This window comes from Polypterus senegalus, chromosome 8 (genome assembly GCF_016835505.1).
Source record: "Polypterus senegalus isolate Bchr_013 chromosome 8, ASM1683550v1, whole genome shotgun sequence".
In the NCBI taxonomy this organism is placed as follows: domain Eukaryota; kingdom Metazoa; phylum Chordata; class Cladistia; order Polypteriformes; family Polypteridae; genus Polypterus; species Polypterus senegalus.
The window spans coordinates 147,680,249-147,698,288 of record NC_053161.1 but is presented as its reverse complement, the minus strand read 5'-3'; positions in this window follow the sequence as shown (position 1 = coordinate 147,698,288).

The following is an 18,040-nucleotide window of genomic DNA, read 5'->3' as shown; positions in this document are numbered from 1 at the left end:
GTGCAACTGTATATTGGCTGCCTATTTATATTGCAAAAGTATGGCAGCTCTCATGATATATGAACCTCTGCAGCTTTATATCCTGCTGCCATCCTGTTTCTTGCCACCACCTTCCCATTTTGACACCCTGTCACACGGTCATGAAATCTCTTTCATCCTTTCCACGCAATCATTCTGGAGAAAGACTAACTATGGCACAAGACTGCAGATGTGATCATCCTGCTCCCTATTTGCATTCAAAATTTTTAAATATGGGTTCTTATATAGGTAAATACTGGAAGATGTTTCTGAGCATTAATGGAGAAAGGTCAAAAAAATTGTCCTCTGTGCAGTTTGCTGCTCCTATTATAAATATATCTCCTTTCTTTTGTCAGCTCTTCTAACCAATAACCAAAGTCTGCAATATAAGGACAATTAAATGATTGTAGATATGGCTATAAATACTGTAATAGATAGCACACATGCGCTAGTGTCCCTTAAGGATGGCTTCCGATCCTTTACTTGGCCGTTACTTAAAATAAGTGGTAAGGGTTCTAAACCCTTTTGGAACTCCCCGCAATGGAACAACACACTGAACAGTGTCTCCCCATCTGTTGAAGACAGCTTATCCATTGCAGGGGCAACCGCATACTCCCAGCGCCGCAACGGCTCATTGCGAAAGCAAATCCAAGCCGACCGTGGTTGCACTATACGTGCTGTCATCGATGGGTGATGCAAGGAACATTATAAATGCAAGGAACAGTATTATTTGGCTCTGACCCTGCCTGATTGCTGTGTCTGTGTATAGAAGAGTTGTACAATAAATAACCGTGCTGTTCCTGTTTCAAGTTGAATAAAGCTGGTTTTTATCTAAAGTACTGAGCTTCAGCCTCGTGTTTTGGGATGCAAGACAGGGACTCACATGTCACAAAGTGTTTAAGTATCAAAATCTTCTACAGATGTTCATTACCAACTCTCTTAACAGGAGTCCTTTTAACCTGCTCTTCATAGGGTGTGACATACCATTTACTTCAAATATATATTTTGCAATTTATCTTTTTTTGGATTTAGTTGCCAATTCTTTCAACCTTACATCAACTATGAGTCTATCATTGTAACTGTCGACACACATAGCTTCTTTAACAATGTATTGTTCACTTTACACTAGTCCATTGATATCTTCGAATGCCAATGTAAAATTTTATTTTATGGAAAAGTTTTTTTCCTTGCAACAAGTTATATTTACTTTTAACACACAATTACATGTTTATTAGGAGACCTTTTAACTGTGGACATTTTACAGTAATTAAAAACTTGTTCTGTGTACAGCCAGATTAGCAATATCACCTTTGATCTTTGCAGTTCAAAATCACCACCTCTGTCTTGTGCATCAACTTCATGGGGTGTCAGATTGGTTTAGAAATGTGACACTCAATAAACTAATTATTTGGACCCAATTTTAAGCAGGGTTGTCTCCTATGATACATACGTCCAGCTTTATGAGACTAGGCTTCTGCAGATACAGCTGATTATGTGTATGTACCAAACACATAAATATTGTTTCTGTCTCCTATGCATCTCTGGGATTGTCATCATAATTGGCAAAACCTCAAGCTATCAGAACTACCACAACACATGACTCATGGCTCAGACAAATGACAATGTATGATAGGAAATGATTTTTGCATAAGTAAACTTTTATTTAAATGATAAATGTCAAGCAGATGCATGTGTAATTAACACAGAAAAACAGTTTCAAATGGGCTTTCTTTCCGCATCAATGGAACAAGTTTATTTTGCTGCAAATTCAGTTTTGTGCAAAGCCATCACAAATTAGTCTTCCCATTATTCGTCAGTCTTTAGCTGGAGCCCCTTCCTAGAGCTCTGTGTTCTAATGATTTAATTACTTCTATAATAACTTTATTATAATGGATGTTATTTATTAAATTGGTACATATTGTGTCTGTCTTCTAGGAACTATACATCTTATAAAGTTTTTTTCTGTTAACCTAAGGGAATCAATTTCTGGTGGTAGCATCCATTTAAACATTGGAATGTGCAGCTCTTAATTATCAGAGATCTGAATATTATATATTATCTGAATATTATTCCTTTTTGTGTTATTCTGGTGATGACTTACCTTTGTTTAACAATAGCGATGTTTAGTTTGTGTTTAGGATTCATTTGAATGATCATTTTGACTTCCTAGTTATTAATTTGGCCTTTCTGCATCATTTCTCCTGGTTCTTATCATTAAAAAGCCCTGTTGTCCTCTGCAGACAGAACAAGTTCAGCCTTCTCTGTGCTGATAATGACTCACTGTTCTCTAGAAAAGCTCCATCAGATGTCACTATGTCCTTAGTCTGTTTTATTCTATTAGAATTTCTCTCTGGTTTAAATAAGCTCTTCTCCCATTAAATCCGTCTTGCAATCATCCAAAGTGACTTACAACATTTGACATACAATTGCTCACATTTCTTTTTTTCCAGGTAGAACGCAGACTGGTGAAGTGACTTGCTCATGGCCACAAAGTGTCAGTGGCAGGATTTAAATCTACAACCTCTAAAGTTTGAAGTCTAAAGCCCACAGCAACAATTTTATTTCTGTAGCACATTTTCATACAAGGAGTGTAGCTCAAAGTGCTTTACGATTTATATAAAAGAAGAGTTGCAAGAGAAAAAACAGCAAGTTAGAAATAGATCGCTTTATATAACTTAATAAATAATATATAAAACTTACTTAATAAAGAATCAATATGCACCTACATCACAGAGATATACAAGTTGCAGAATCTTAATTTGAAGTAAGGTTATTTAATCCATTAAGAGAAGTCCGATCATATAGTCAGATGGCCAGGCAGGACAGAAAAAAAAATACTCTGGGGAAAAAAATAAATACAATCTGCAGGGGTTCCAGGCCAAAAGACAGCCCATCCCTCAGTGAGCATTCTACAGTCAGTTTTACTATTTCTAATCTTTGTTGCATTAAAGCCTTAAATAATATTCTGAGTACAAAAAGATTTATTTTTAAATTATTTTAAAACAAAATCAACAATTCTTTTTCACAATGGCGCTTATAACTGAATCCATATCTCTCAGAAATGGTTTGTAATAGAGAAATTCCAATTTCAGAAACAGATTCAGCACTTCTGAATCTTTAAAGTACATAGAAAGTATCCTTCATCTTTGGTCAATTTTCATTCTTTTCTTTAAGGCTTGGCCTGGATGGATTGGGTGGGGATGGAGGAGTTTCTTGTTTTCAGTAATTTGTTATTACTAATGGTTATTTAAAAAGCATAATTATCATTCTCTGTGTTTCCCACTTTCCTATTGGGTCTACCAACTTATGTCATTTAACCTTAACACTTTTTAATGATTATCTCATGTTCTGCTATTCTTATTTTTGATTATTAATAAAAATGTGATCAAATAAATAAATAATGTAATTGGATTGCGTTGTGACATCCACTAACAATTCCTTCAATTTGTATAGTACATCAGTCATCAAAACTTCATACACAAACATTTCTTTTAGTTGTGTCATCAGCTTGGAAACAATATAATCCATTAATACATTTTCTTATACTTGTAAACTGGCATACAGTACTGTGATCTCAAAAAAATTTCATAGGAAGGCAAAACTGGTATTTAGAGTTTTAATAATAATAATAATAATAATAATAATAATACTGTAATGATACATATTATTTATATATCACCTTCCCCGTGCTCTAGGTGCTTAGAAATAAACTCAGCTAACAATATACAATATATATTTAAATACTGTATATATCTTACATTTATATATATGTATATTAACTACAGTAGGTTAGAATGTTAAGATATGTGGAATTACCTTAGAAAACGTATACAATAATACCCCAATAACAATTTTTGTCACATCGCCTGCCACTAAGAGAACAGCCTAAGGATATCACATTGCACTGTCCACTGTGAGTGAAATATACACTGGTAAATCTTTAATGTGTCCCCACAATGCACACTGCAATGTGATCCATCAGCGCATCCATAACTGAAAATGGGGTTAAGGGTGATGTGCTTTGTGTAACTGAAGTAGCTACTTAGTATTGGCATCATGAATGTGAAATATCAGCATAACGGCATTTCCTGTGGTTGATCCCTTTAAAGATGAACATTACATTACGTATGGAATATTTTAATTTCCTGTGATTTCACCAGTCATTTTAAAAGCTACGAGCAGCAGGGTTTCTTCGACTTGTTTATTTATTTTTAATTTATGGTTCTTTCTAGGCCAAGCTCCTTTTTAAGGAGTGTTAATGCACTTTATTATAAATGTATGAACCTTTTCTAATCATCATAATTGTTTGAACTGGCTGTTTCTATGTGTCTATGTGTTTTTTATTAGGCACTTATACTAGAGTTTCTCTTTGTTTTCTCAGCCTCTGTGTTTCTGACCCTTTACTTTTGTTTACCAAAGTTGATTTGCTTTTGCATTTGTAAAATTGTTATTGCTGTTTTTTATATTAATTTCTGTCTTCTTTTTTTCCCACCAGTGGCTCATACCATAATTTTCCATGAATATGGGGATGAGCTTTGAGCAATTGCTTGGAGTAACTGGTTTCAAATTTTATTGGGCTATTATGCTAGTATTCTTCTTAACCCAGCCACAGGGGATGCACAAACCAGTGTGTTTTTCTATGCCATTCCCAAGCCCACATAAATGGGGAGGGTTACATCAGAAAGGGCATCCGGTGTAAAATTTTGCCAAATCAACATGCGGACAACAATTTTGGATGTTCCGCTGTTGCAACCCCTAACGGGAACAGCCGAAAGAAGAAGAATATACTAGTATTCTTCTTGTGATAAATAATGTAATAGCGAAAAACTTTAAAAGGAAACTTTGCATTGTAACTTGCTACTTTTCTGCTTTCTCTGCTCACCGGTCAGAGCCAGTTAAAAGTGGATCTTGGGATCATTAAATTACATTAACCACAGATTGGAATCTGCAAGAAAAAAAGTTAACATTTTACCCTAGCTCACAGTCATGGGTGGAACACTGGTAGATGTTTTGGGAGCATAAGCTGTGCCTATGGGGAACTGGTCAGGAGACATGAGATCAAAATGCAGTAAAGGAACTGGGGCCTCATGTATAAATGGTGCATATGCACAAAAATGTAGCATACGCCCGTTTCCACACTCACATCACGATGTATAAAAACTTTACTTGACGTAAAGCCACACACATTTTCACGCTAGCTCAATCCCTTGCATGCACAAGTTCTCCATTCGGCTTTGCAAACTGCCGGCACCCAGCGTCAAAGCAGTGCTACTGTTCCTTTGTGGTTTCCTTTCTTTTTTAGATCCACATCCCTGACATGGCTTCATAAAATACACTGAAATTAACCGGATATCGTTTATTAGTTTAAGGCATCTGAATATAATCAACCCGTAACCATATGATGGTGCACAGAATGGCCACACTATTTCAAATACTATAGCTGCTTTAACATTGTCACTGTCAGAGCACCACTCAGAGTATTTAACCCACTGTATCTGAGTGTGGAATCACAGCTGTACAGCAGCTGATTGAATTATTGGGATACAGCCATGCGCACAGTACGCTGCCTTGGCCAGACGCCCAGTCTATTTGAACTTCACCCATAGAGTACGGCAAATGCTTCAGCGTCTTTTCTGTAGGGACCTCGTGCTTCAGAAACAGTTTCATCCCAAGAGCTCTAAACACACTCAATCAGTCCATCAAGTGTTCATGGTAGAACTGTATGTACTTATAAGTACAATTACCTCACTGTAAACTTGCACTACAGTTTTAATATTGCTGAGCCACTTTATAAAGTGCATATTTACATATTATGATGACTGGCTTCTAAGTTGATTTAAATTTCCAAGCTCTATCTTCTTGGAACTCTTGATATCATTTTTAAGATGAAATATAGTAAAGCATGTTTATTACATTATACAGATAAGTTTTAAACTTCATTAAAATAATGTATATTGTTAATAATTAAACATGTGACGACACTGTGGACAGTGGTAGCGACAAGCTGGAGCCCTGTTCAGGGATTGTTCCTGCCTCACGTTGTATTCTTGCTGGGATTGGAGTGAAGCTGGATGGGTAGATGGATAGAATAATTAAACATATACTATGAAGATATTTCAATGTTTCATAAAAGTTTTGAATAATCGGCGTTCTAAGCTTACAGATGGCTTGGCATCTGTTAAAGAGCTGATTGTGTGGCCATTAGTTACATGGAGAAAGGAAAGGAAGGACAGGAATTGGAGGTTAGTATGTTTGAGAGAGACAGTACTGCTGTAATAAATTATTTCATTGAAGGTTGCGCATGGTGCAGCAAGTATCCTGGGGGAGGCAGGAACAATCTCTGGAAGGGGCGACAGCTCATCGCTAATACTGCCCACCATGTCCCAATGTATAATACATGCTTTATTTCCTATTATTATGAAAATGATATCAAGTATACATCTTAATATTTAAATCGTTTAGAGAACTGTAATATCATGAATGTAATGCATTCTATGTCCTGTCGGCGGAAGAGAAAGCCTGTTTAAGAAGTACATATTGATTCACACACGTAGACTACATAGAAGAACATATACAATATGAAGCATTTAACGTGCTACTTTAGTTACAATGGGATTTGAGAAACTAGTAAATTAAACGATTTTACGATGAGGTTTATGGTGTTCTACTTTAATGAAAAAATGAACTACATGATTAAAGTGAAAATTTTGAGATTAAAGTTGACATTTAGAGCTTTTTTCCCCACTGTGTGTCTATTTTTTTTTCTTTTCTTTGTACCCTAATACGCTTCCATGTGACACTCAGATGGTGGGCTACGACTTGCCTTTTCATTGCGACTTTGATATCTGACCACTTCTTAATTATTTCAGGTACTTTACAAATTTCTGAAGTTGAATTTTCGAGCTTCTCCACCACTGTGTTACTCGATCTACTTCTTTTTGTTGTACTATTTGTTGGTTTAAGCAATGATATAAACGTTTTTCCTTGCCTCTACTTGGTATTCGCTGAAATTCTTCTTTTTCCCCTTGCTTTTGCCATTGTCTTTTCACAAAACGCAAAACATAAGATGCTATTTATATTGATTTGCATATTCAAAGAGGCATAATTCTGGGAGGAGTCTGGGAGGGGCGGCAGGCGCGTGCATGAGCGTTACATTTCACGCAGACTGGGACTTACGTAGCAGCAGAACATGGAAGTTGGCATACGCACAGATTTATGATTCTGGATTTTTCTGTGTGTATCCACAATTTACGATTTTTACGCACGGCATTGTGCATAAGGCCCCTGGACCTTAATCTATGTTACCCTATTGGCCCAAGGGGTAAAAGTGAGGAAAGACTGAATAAATGCAGAGCATACAAACATTACTTGTCTCGCTCCTTCCATCAGTATCCATCCAAAGTCCATGTCAGGTTGAAGACATACTGTATCAGTTGAGAAGAGCAATGCAAGATTAAAAGAGCCACCTGATATGTAGGCCCTTTGGGTTTTTAGACCTAGCATGAAAAGCTGCTGTCCATCCAGGTGTTGTCACATCCATTTTCACTTTGCTTTTGCTTTAGGAACATTTAAAAATTCCAAAATCTATATCAATGTTAAATTTATAATAAGTGAATAAAAGTTTGATCCTTTTTCCTTCTTTGTTTTATACTCTATCTTACTCTCTGGGTAGTAGAAAGTTAAATAAAAAGGAATAAGTAAAAACATCAGTGCAGTCAAACCTCATGTGGTCTAAGTGTGAACACAAGAATTAGTAGAGGGGATGCAGAAGGATGTGACCTACCATTAGACAGGTGAGTACAAATATGACAAAGTAATTTTTTAGTTTAGAGCTATATAAATAAATGTGGAGTAAGGTCATTCTTAATGACCTATCTGTGGTAAAATATCCATTAATTCATTTTTCTAAACCTGCTTGTACCAGTTTAAAGTCTCAGAGCTGGAGCTTTAACCAGCAAAATTGGATAGAAAGTCGATAAATCTTAAGGCACACTCTCACAAATGCACACACACCTTTTGACAGTTAGGAGTTGCCAATTAATCAAACCAGCATGACTCAGAGAAGTGTGAATACCCCTAAAAAATTGAGATAAAGGGAGGATCATCAAAGTCTACAGAAACAAGTGACGAAAGTTTGACTCAAATTCAAATTCAGTCGTCCATGGTTCGGTCTGTTTATATCATAAAGATCAAATACACATGCTAAGGAATTATTGTTTTTTTACCCTTTCAGAGAAGTCTAGATAAGTGTACAACTGTCCAGATAGTCTTTACCTCATACATGTGTCTCTACCTGTGGGCAGAGATTAGTCTAACTTCATTGCATACACTGCATTTTGTTTCAGTTGGTATTTACCTGGGATCATTATCTCTGTATACTGACTCACTTCTTCCCTTAAGATTACAAGGGCAATGTGAATTATTTTAAAAAGAAATGGTCAATGTTTCTCCCATGAACTTAATACAGGTTGTTAGGCCAATTATACCTCAGAGTGACAGCAAGTGGAGGGAACAGAGAATACTGAATAGATGTCTACATACCCAAGGGCTGTGCCTTGGGTCATCACGTATTAAAGGAAGATTACTCCAGAGCTCAAAAGTATTTCAATGAATTTACAAGGAGGTACCCTCTGGATTGGAGTGTTATGAACACCCTGGAGACAACACTGTTCCTTATATATGTATTTTTTTTTGGAGAAAAAAGATTTAAGCAGAAGACAGATTTTACAAAGGTTAATATGCATGAATACAGTTGAAAATTGGAGTACCTAGAGAATAGCGCACATAGGTATGGCAAGAAGCATAGCGAGATTTAAACCCAGGACACTGGAGTTATAATGCAACAGTATAATCAGTATACATCATGCTGTCCCACGTAAAGTCTCATCATTATTAGATGCGTATTGGATTGGTTTGTGTTTGAAAAAAGTGTATTAATTGAGAGTGTTCATCAGGAGACTTGCATTTCCTGCTTTAAAGGTCCTACTAACAAAGGGATGCCACACTGAAGCTAAAAGTTGGGGATTGGGTGAAAACCACTTAAATGATGTCCAAATAAATTCTAGAACATTATATCCTAAGATTATGCATGTCCTCCTGTCTTTTTACATTTTATTTGCTTGTAAGGTGTTTTAGATTTGGCAACAAAAGGTACTGTGAAAGGATTCAAATGAACACAGAAAGAGGTTTGGGGGCAGCCACCCATATAATTGAAATTGGCTGCCAAAAGCAAAGATTGTTGTTGAAAGTTTTAAAGACTACAGTCCACAGCAAGAACAAACAGACAGGGAAACAGCAGCTTTAATGTCAGGCAGTGGAAGTGGTATCATCGGGGCAGGAACCAGAAGTGATGTCTTCGGTCCAGTACCAGAAGTGATGTCATCGGGGCCCTGAACCGGAAGTGATGTCAACGGATCTAGGCAAAATTTTCCGTGGTTGGTCTGCCGAAGAAAAAAAGTACCGATCAGTGCACTCTGCCATCCCCTGGTCTGGTGTGGAATTACCTCCCTTTTAGCCTTTTAGCTGCCTCCCATGCACATGTGTGTGACAGTACTTAATCTTCTTCTTTTCTTCGTTTGGCTGCTCCTGTTAGGGGTTGCCACAGCGGATTATCTTCTTCCATATCTTTCTGTGTTCTGCATCTTGTTCTGTTACACCCATCACCTGCATGTCCTCTCTCACCACATCCATAAACCTTCACTTAGGCCTTCCTATTTTCCTCTTCCCTGGCAGCTCTATCCTTAGCATCCTTCTCCCAATATACCCAGCATCTCTCTCTGCTCTGTCTCCTGCTTTCTGGTCAGTGCCACCGTCTCCAACCTATATAACATAGCTGGTCTCACTACCACCCTGTAGACCTTCCCTTTCACTCTTGCTAATATCGTCTGTCACAAATTACTCCTGACACTCTTCTCCATCCATTCCAACCTGCCTGCACTCTCTTTTTCACTTCTCTTCCACAATCCCCATTACTCTGTACTGTTGATCCCAAGTATTTAAACTCATCCACCGTCGCCAACTCTACTCCCTGCATCCTCACCATTCCACTGACCTCCCTCTCATTTACACACATGTATTCTGTCTTTTTCCTACTGACCTTCATTCCTCTCCTCTCTAGAGCACATCTCCATCTCTCCAGGGTCTCCTCAACCTGCTCCCTACTATTGCTACAGATCACAATGCCATCAGCAAACATAGTCCACGGGGACTCCTGTCTAATCTTGTCTGTCAACCTGTCCATCACCATTACAAATGCAGACCTCAGACTGCTCTTGTACATATCCTATACAACACTTATGTACTTCTCTGCCACTCCCGACTTCCTCATACAATACCACAGCTCCTCTCGAGGCACCCTGTCATCTGTTTTCTCCAACTCCACAAAGACGCAATGCAACTCCTTCTGGCCTTCTCTAAACTTCTCCATCAACATTCTCAGAGCAAAAATTTCATCTGTGGTGCTCTTTCTTGGCATGAAACCATACTGCTGCGCACTAATCATCACCTCACTTCTTAACCTAGCTTCCACTACTCTCTGCCATAACTTCAATTTTATTCCCCTGTAATTACTGCAGTCCTGAACATCCCCCTTATTCTTAAATATCGGCACCAGTACACTTCTTCTCCACTCTTCAGGCATCCTCTCGCTTTCCAAGATTCCATTAAACAATCTATTTCAAACCTCCACTGCCATCTCTCCTAGACACCTCCATGCTTCCACAGGTATGTCATCTGGACCAACAGCCTTTCCATTTTTCATCCTCTTCATAGCTGTCCTTACTTCCTCCTTGCTAATCTGTTGCACTTCCTGATTCACTATCTCCACATCATCCAACCTCTTCTCTCTCTCGTTCTCAAAATTCATCAGCCTCTCAAAGTACTCTTTCCATCTGCTCAACAGTCTCCTCGCTTGTGAGTACGTTTCCATTTTTATCTTTATTTTTATCCTTTATCACCCTAACCTGCTGCACATCTTTCCCAGCTCGGTCCCTCTGTCTAGCCAATCAGTACAGGTCCTTTTCTCTCTCCTTAGTGTCCAACTTCTCTTACAAATCATATTATGCCTTTTCTTTAGCCTTTACCACCTCTCTCTTCACCTTGCATCTTATCTCCTTGTACACTTGTGTAATTTCTGCATCTCTCTGCCTATCCCACTTCTTCGCCATCCGCTTCTTCTGTGTACTCTCCTGTATTTCCTCATTCCATCACCATGTTTCCTTTTCTTCCTTCCTCTTTCCAGATGTCACCCTTCTTGCTGTCACCCTTACTACATCTGCTGTACTTTCCCAGCTGTCTGGTAACTCTTCAATGTCACCCAGTGCCTGTCTCACCTCCTCCCTAAACTCAACCTTGCAATCTTACTTTTTCAACTTCTGCCATTTGATCCTTGGCTCTGCCCTCACTCTGTTCCTGTTCTTGATCTCCAACATCTTCCTACAGACCACCATGCTGCTTAACTACACTTTCCCCTGCCACCACTTTGCAGTCTTCAATCTCCTTCAGATCAACTCTTCTGCATAGGATGTAATCTACCTGTGTGCATCTTCCTCCACTCTTGTACGTAACCCTATTTTCCTCCCTCTTCTTAAAATATATATTATATATACAGCCATGTCCATCCTTTTGGCAAAATCCACTATCCTCTGACCTTCTTCATTCCTCTTCTTGACACTATACCTACCCATCACCTCCTCGTCTCCACTGTTCCCTTCACTAATATGTCCATTGAAATTCGCTCCAATCACCACTTCCTGTCCCTTGGGTACACTGTTCATCACTTCATCCAACTCACTCCAAAAATCTTCTTTCTCACCCATTGCACACCCAACTTGCGGTGCATATGCACTAACAACATTCATTATCACACCTCCAATTTCCAGCTTCATAATCATTACTCTGCCTGACACTCTTTTCAAATCCAAAACACTCTTGACATACTGTTCCTTCAGTCATACTGCCAACATTTAAAGTTCCTACGCTCAATTACACTCTCTTTACTTTCCTCCTCTCCTCCTTCCTCTGGACACATCTCCCCCCTCTTCTTCTCCTTGTTCTTCTTCGGCCAGCAGTAGCCTAATTTCCACCAGCACCCTGTTGGCTAACAATGCTGGTGGAGGTCGTTGTTAACCCTGGGCTCGACCAATCCGGTATGGAAATTTGTATTGTTGTCCGCATATTGATTTGGAAAGATTTTACAATGGATGCCTTTCCTGACATAACCCTCCCGGCTTAGGACCGGCATGAAGAAATACACTGGTTTGTGCATCCCCTGTGGCTGGGTTGTGTGACAGTACTTGATCTGAAGATTTATAAATTGGTAGAGAGAGAGTGTGAATAAGACATTAGGGTTATATAGTATGTTTGTCTTAAGATGGTTGAGGAGTACAATCTTACAATCTCTGAGATCTTTAATCTTTGAGTCAAAAGCATGGGAACATGGGAGAAAAAGCATGTGCTTGATAGTAGCTTTGGTAAATTTGTGCTATCCTACATTGTGCATCTTTCATCCACCTAATCAAACACAAAAGTGAAATGCTACTAATGAATCATGAAGCACCATAATGGATATTTCTTCTCTCCCAGTTAGCAATGTTGATCTGACCTTTTCTAAAGTAGACTTTGAAGGTGTCTGTGGTATAAGCAACAAAAGTAAGTTGATCGAGTGATACGGAGTGGCAGAGACACTTGAAAATTCAAGTTCAGAAGGTTGCACTGTGCCCAAAATAAAAATATGGTCAGATATCAAAGTTGCTTTGAAAAGGGGAGTCTCTGCCCACCGTTCATTTATTCTGTTTCAGACAGAAATACAAAAGCTGAACTCCTTGTTTAGGACACAACAGCTTCTTATTGCTGGCTGCACACACACCTCTGCCATGGAAACCACTGGGTGACCATCTGGCTGGTGCTGACAGATGCTGTTCTGGAGTCACAAAATGCAATACTGGAAACTGTAAGAGATTTGGCCAATGAACTAAGGAATATAAAGGCTGTACTATGTGGTACTGACCACAAATTAAATTAATTGGTTAAAAATAAATGCTGCATCTGATTACCTGTTTTTACATTTTGTTAATTACATTGAAAAGAAGTTGTAATGCTGTCTGATTTGTCTGATCATTTGATGGGTCAAGGTCTGTTTCATCATACTGTATCTCTTCAGGTACGGGTAAGCCATGGCGCCACAATGGATAGATTCTCTGCTTTTTACATGGCTCTTTGAGGTGACTCGCTGTCTTTAAAAGGACCACTTGCCTTTTGCCTGACTAGTTGGAAAAAAAGCCTGTGCGAAAGTGCAGAGATGCTGTTTTTATAGGCGCTCCTGCTATAGGTGATATAATGCCAGCTCATTCTTTTTTGATTCATCCCTGACTTATGTAAATTGTCAAGCGCAATTGCAATAGCAATGTGTGCACAGTTGACCACTTTGATTTGGAAAACTGGGCGTTGCTGCAAATTGTGATTTGATGTTTCTCAGTTCAATCACAGTGCAAGGAAATCTTATATATCTGGATGACAAGTGGATAATACTATCCCATGCAACTGGCATGGGGTGACTTAGTGATGATTGGTCATCAAGTTCACGTTGAAACTTCTGTGGTTAAAAACCCGAGAGTGGACTGAATTTGCAACGGAGAAGGTAGAACACAATTCCTCAGAGTCTACCTTTGTAAAGGCGGTGCCATTTTAGCACTCAGCTCCCAAAGGACTGTTCTTGGAAATCGAAATCAACTTAGAAGCCAGTCATCATCATCTATAAATACAAACTCTTTTCTAATTTTACCTTTTGTGATGTCTTCTAATAACGTTAAAGCAGCTATTGTAGTTGCAATAGTTTGGCCATTCTATGCACCATTATATCATTACAGAATGATTACAATCAAGTGTATTAATTTTGTAAATGATATGCAATTGATTTCAGTGTATTTGATAAATCCAGCGTCATGGATGCAAATATGAGAATGAAGGAAAATGACACAGAAACTGTGGCACTACTTTGATGCTGGGAGTCACCAGTTTGCAAAACCGAGCAGAAAAGTGCATACGCAAGGTGTGAAGCTGCTGTGAAAATGTATGTAGCTTTCCTCAAAGCCTAGTTTTTATACATCTCAAAGTTTGTGTGAAAATAGGTGTACACACTGTTTATACATAAGGCCCATGGTCTGATCTTGTGGATGTCATATTGAATAAATCTGCAAGAATGTACAGCTTGGTCAGCAAAGGATAACTGGTCATCGATTAACACCCCAGGGTTGCATACTGACTTGACAAGTGTTAGCAGTGATGAGCTGAACTGAACAAAGATATAGTGTGAATACACAGGCTGGATGGGATAAGAAAGATCTCAGTCTTTGCCAGTTTGGGCTGGAGTTTTTGTTCCTTCATCCAGGTTGAAATATCAATGAGACATGCTGAGATTCTAGTTAAGACCGTGTGATCCTCTGGAGGGAACGAGAATCACAAGTATGTGTCATTGGCATAGCACTAATATAAGAATCAATGTGACTGTATTATAAGGTCTAGAGAGTAAATGTACAAGGAAGAGAGGAGAGGATCAAGCACAAATTCTTAAGACATCCCTATGCCTGCCTGATGCAACTTGGACATCTTTCCTCATCAGGAGAAACATTAAGATCTTCTCAAGAGGAGGAATTCAAATCATCTGAGAGCAGTCCCAGTGATGCCAAGGTCAGAGAGTGTGGCAAGGAGGCTCAGTTACCAGGGCAAAGGCATCTTACTGTAAGGGTGGTGTATAAAATAAAATTCATTAGTATCTCCTGAATAAACTCACAGGTTTTAGTTCTCTCTTTGCATATAAAAGAGTAACATGTAATGCAATTTCACCGTTTGGCATTAGGGTATTTGAAGAATGTTTTTTAAGGGTGGAATTGTCATTTTCATGAATTTTATTCTGAAGTTGCCAAAGGGCAACATTAAAATGGAAGTCTTGTACGATTGTATTTTTTGAATGACTGTATGATGGAATGATGTTTCATCCTGGTTTAATTCTTGTCAGTGGTGGCTCTGTGGCTAAAGGATCTGGGCTGGTAACTCGAAAGTTACCAGTTCAAATCCTGGCAGTGACAGAAGAAATGCTACTCTGCTGGGCTCTTGAACAAGGCCCTTAACCTGTAATTGCTCCAGGGGTGTTGTACAAAGAGCTGGCCCTGTGCTCTGATCCCAAAAAAACTTGTCATATGTCTCTGGAGAGAATGTTGGGGTATGCAAAAAATGACAAGTTTCTAATACAAGAAATTGTATGTGGCAAATAAATGACTAAAAATCACTAAAAGGTTATATCTCCTGTCACTGAAATAAGCACTTTTAGAAAATGTATAAAAATGTAGTGCCTCATATCACATGTCATTAAGTTGAGTGTGATTTTTGGTTCAATTCTCAAATCAAAAAAAATCCCCTTAAGCTATCTTATTTGAATTATATAAAAGAATGGAAAAATAAACAAATCAATCTTCATTAGAAGGGTTTTACTAAAACAAGTTTCCCAGTTCCTACTGCTACATTTACTTCATCAGTATTTGTTTACCTAAAATAAATGGAAAGGAAATTGAGTTCTGCAGATTTTGAGATAACACCTGGAATGCACTGAGAACTCATCTGAATCAGGGGATCGAATCTCAATTTGCAGTATGTGAAGCTATATATGTACAGACAAAATAATGGAAACACCTAAAATATATTAATATTGAGGACACTAATAAGGATGAGAGTCACCCTTTGCCTTCATAACAGCTTCAGTCCTTCTTGGATTGCTGTCATACAAGTCCTGAATTGTTTATCTTAGGATTTTGCTCCCTCCTTCATGATGAAAATCCTCCAGATCTTTGATGGATGAAGGAGGCGGAACTTTCAATAAAAGTTTAATGAAGCTTTGATCTGTGAGTGGAGAGGCTATTAAATGCATGTGACTTTATCCGGGTGATTTTGATACCACTCCTGAATTAGTTTAGCCATGTACTGTATATTATCATGAAAGAACAGGGGAACATCATGTGGGAACAGTGTGTGCATATTACAGTAAATTATTTATGCAACAAAATGTAATTCAGTTTTGAAAAGTTTGTCACTTTTGGACTTTGTCGAGTTTACTTCAAATTTCCCTTAGTAAAATTAAATCCAACAGTCACACATTCTGCCACAGAGTATATTATCATCAATTGGTATCATACTCCAGTTACCTCTATTGCCATAGTCTAACCCAGGGGTCCTCAACCCCTGGTCCGCGGGGCCCATTAGTGGGCCGCAGCTGTCTGACAGCTGGGCTACCAGAGAACTGAAGGGCTGCAGCAAAATGGCTGCCCCCTTCACTGAGGACACTTTTCAGAACAGTAGGCGGACGGGGCTTTGCAGTGGTGCAGAGAGAGGAGAGAGACCGAGGTGAGAGAGTATTACAACAAAGTTTTTTTTATGGTCCCGACAGTTTCCCCATATGACATGAGTCTATAGAAATCTTGTTATTACGAAGTACATTCAGCAGATACTTTCATTACAATGAATAGACCTTGAAATGCTTGAATGAATGATCCACAGAGCAGTTAGTTCTGTGGTCACAGCTCAGTTGTGCACATTTGCACAACGATCCCCAAACAGAAACATTATACAAAAGACATTGCTGTTTTTGTTTTCTGTGGTTTTCAGTGATACATTTTGCTTATTGCTCATTAACATTTGAATAACATCCATTGGAATTTAACTCATTGTCACCCTCCTATAGAAACAACAGACACGAAAAAACGATAACAGTGTTAATGTTTGTGATGTGCAATCTTTTGGAACGACAAATGTAATGCATATGTCTTTGTTATATGCAAAAAAAAGAAGAAAAATCTTGGGTTGCAAACTGCGAACTGCTGCATTTGAAGACAGTTTTTATGTGGTTCAGTGATGCTTGTTCAAGAAACATTCTTATTAATGCGGCACTCATTCAAGAAAATGTGAGGTTTCTTAACTCTTTTGGGACCTCTGTCAACGGGACAACATGCCGAAGAGCGTCCCAAAGTGTGATCACCACATCTGTTTAAGACTGTTTATCTGTTGCCGGGGCAACAGCAGGCTCACAGCTTTGCTGTGTCTCTCCGCCAAAGCAAACAGAAAAGATCTCGATGGGTGATTCTAGGAACATTGTAAATGCAGGGAACAGGATTACTTGGCCACTAACCTGGTCACAACCCTGCCTGACTGCTGTGTCTGTTTATAGGAGAGTGCCAGATCCTGATGCAATAAATAACCGTGTTGTTCCTGTTTCAAGCTGAATAAAGCTGATTTTGCTAAAGTACTGAGATTCAGCCTCATAATTTGGGGTGTAAGACAGGGACTTATAGCACGACCATGATCTTTTAGGATTCACTTCTGTGGCGCTTCACTGCAGCACTATGAGCCTGCTGTTGCCCTGCCCCGGCAACAGACAAACAGTCTTACACAGATGTGGCAATCACGCTTTGGGACACACTTCAGCGTGATGTTCCCGTTGGGTGGGGATCCCAGTGGGAATCCCAAAAGAGTAAAGTTCAGAAATCTCACAATATGAACAGGCATACATGCACTATTGGGCACCCCACCTTTACCCACTCTGCAGACTCAGTATCCAGCCAGGCTGTTGGAGTGCTGGAGGAGCCTCGTGGGGCAGAGGCAGAAGATACCCATTGTTCAAGTTGGCAGATAAAGAGGCTGCATTCAAAGCCAAACTTGATTTATGGGGCCGACAAGTGAGCATTGGGATTTTTGATATGTTTCAGATGTTAGCAGAGGTTGTTAAAGATACCATGCCAGGGCCTTCTTCTCCCAGCTGGTGTATAATCACCTACCTCAGCTTTCAATAGAGTTTGAGCATTATTCCCAACCACAAAAGACCCCTGAAATGGGAAGGAATGGATCCATGACCCATTTGTGAATAAGCCAGGTGAATCAACTTTGTCTGTTCTTGAAGATGATCAACTGCTTGAGGTTGCAAATGATGGTGGCCTTAAAAGCATGTTTGAGACAACTTCAAATCTCCATACATTTTGGA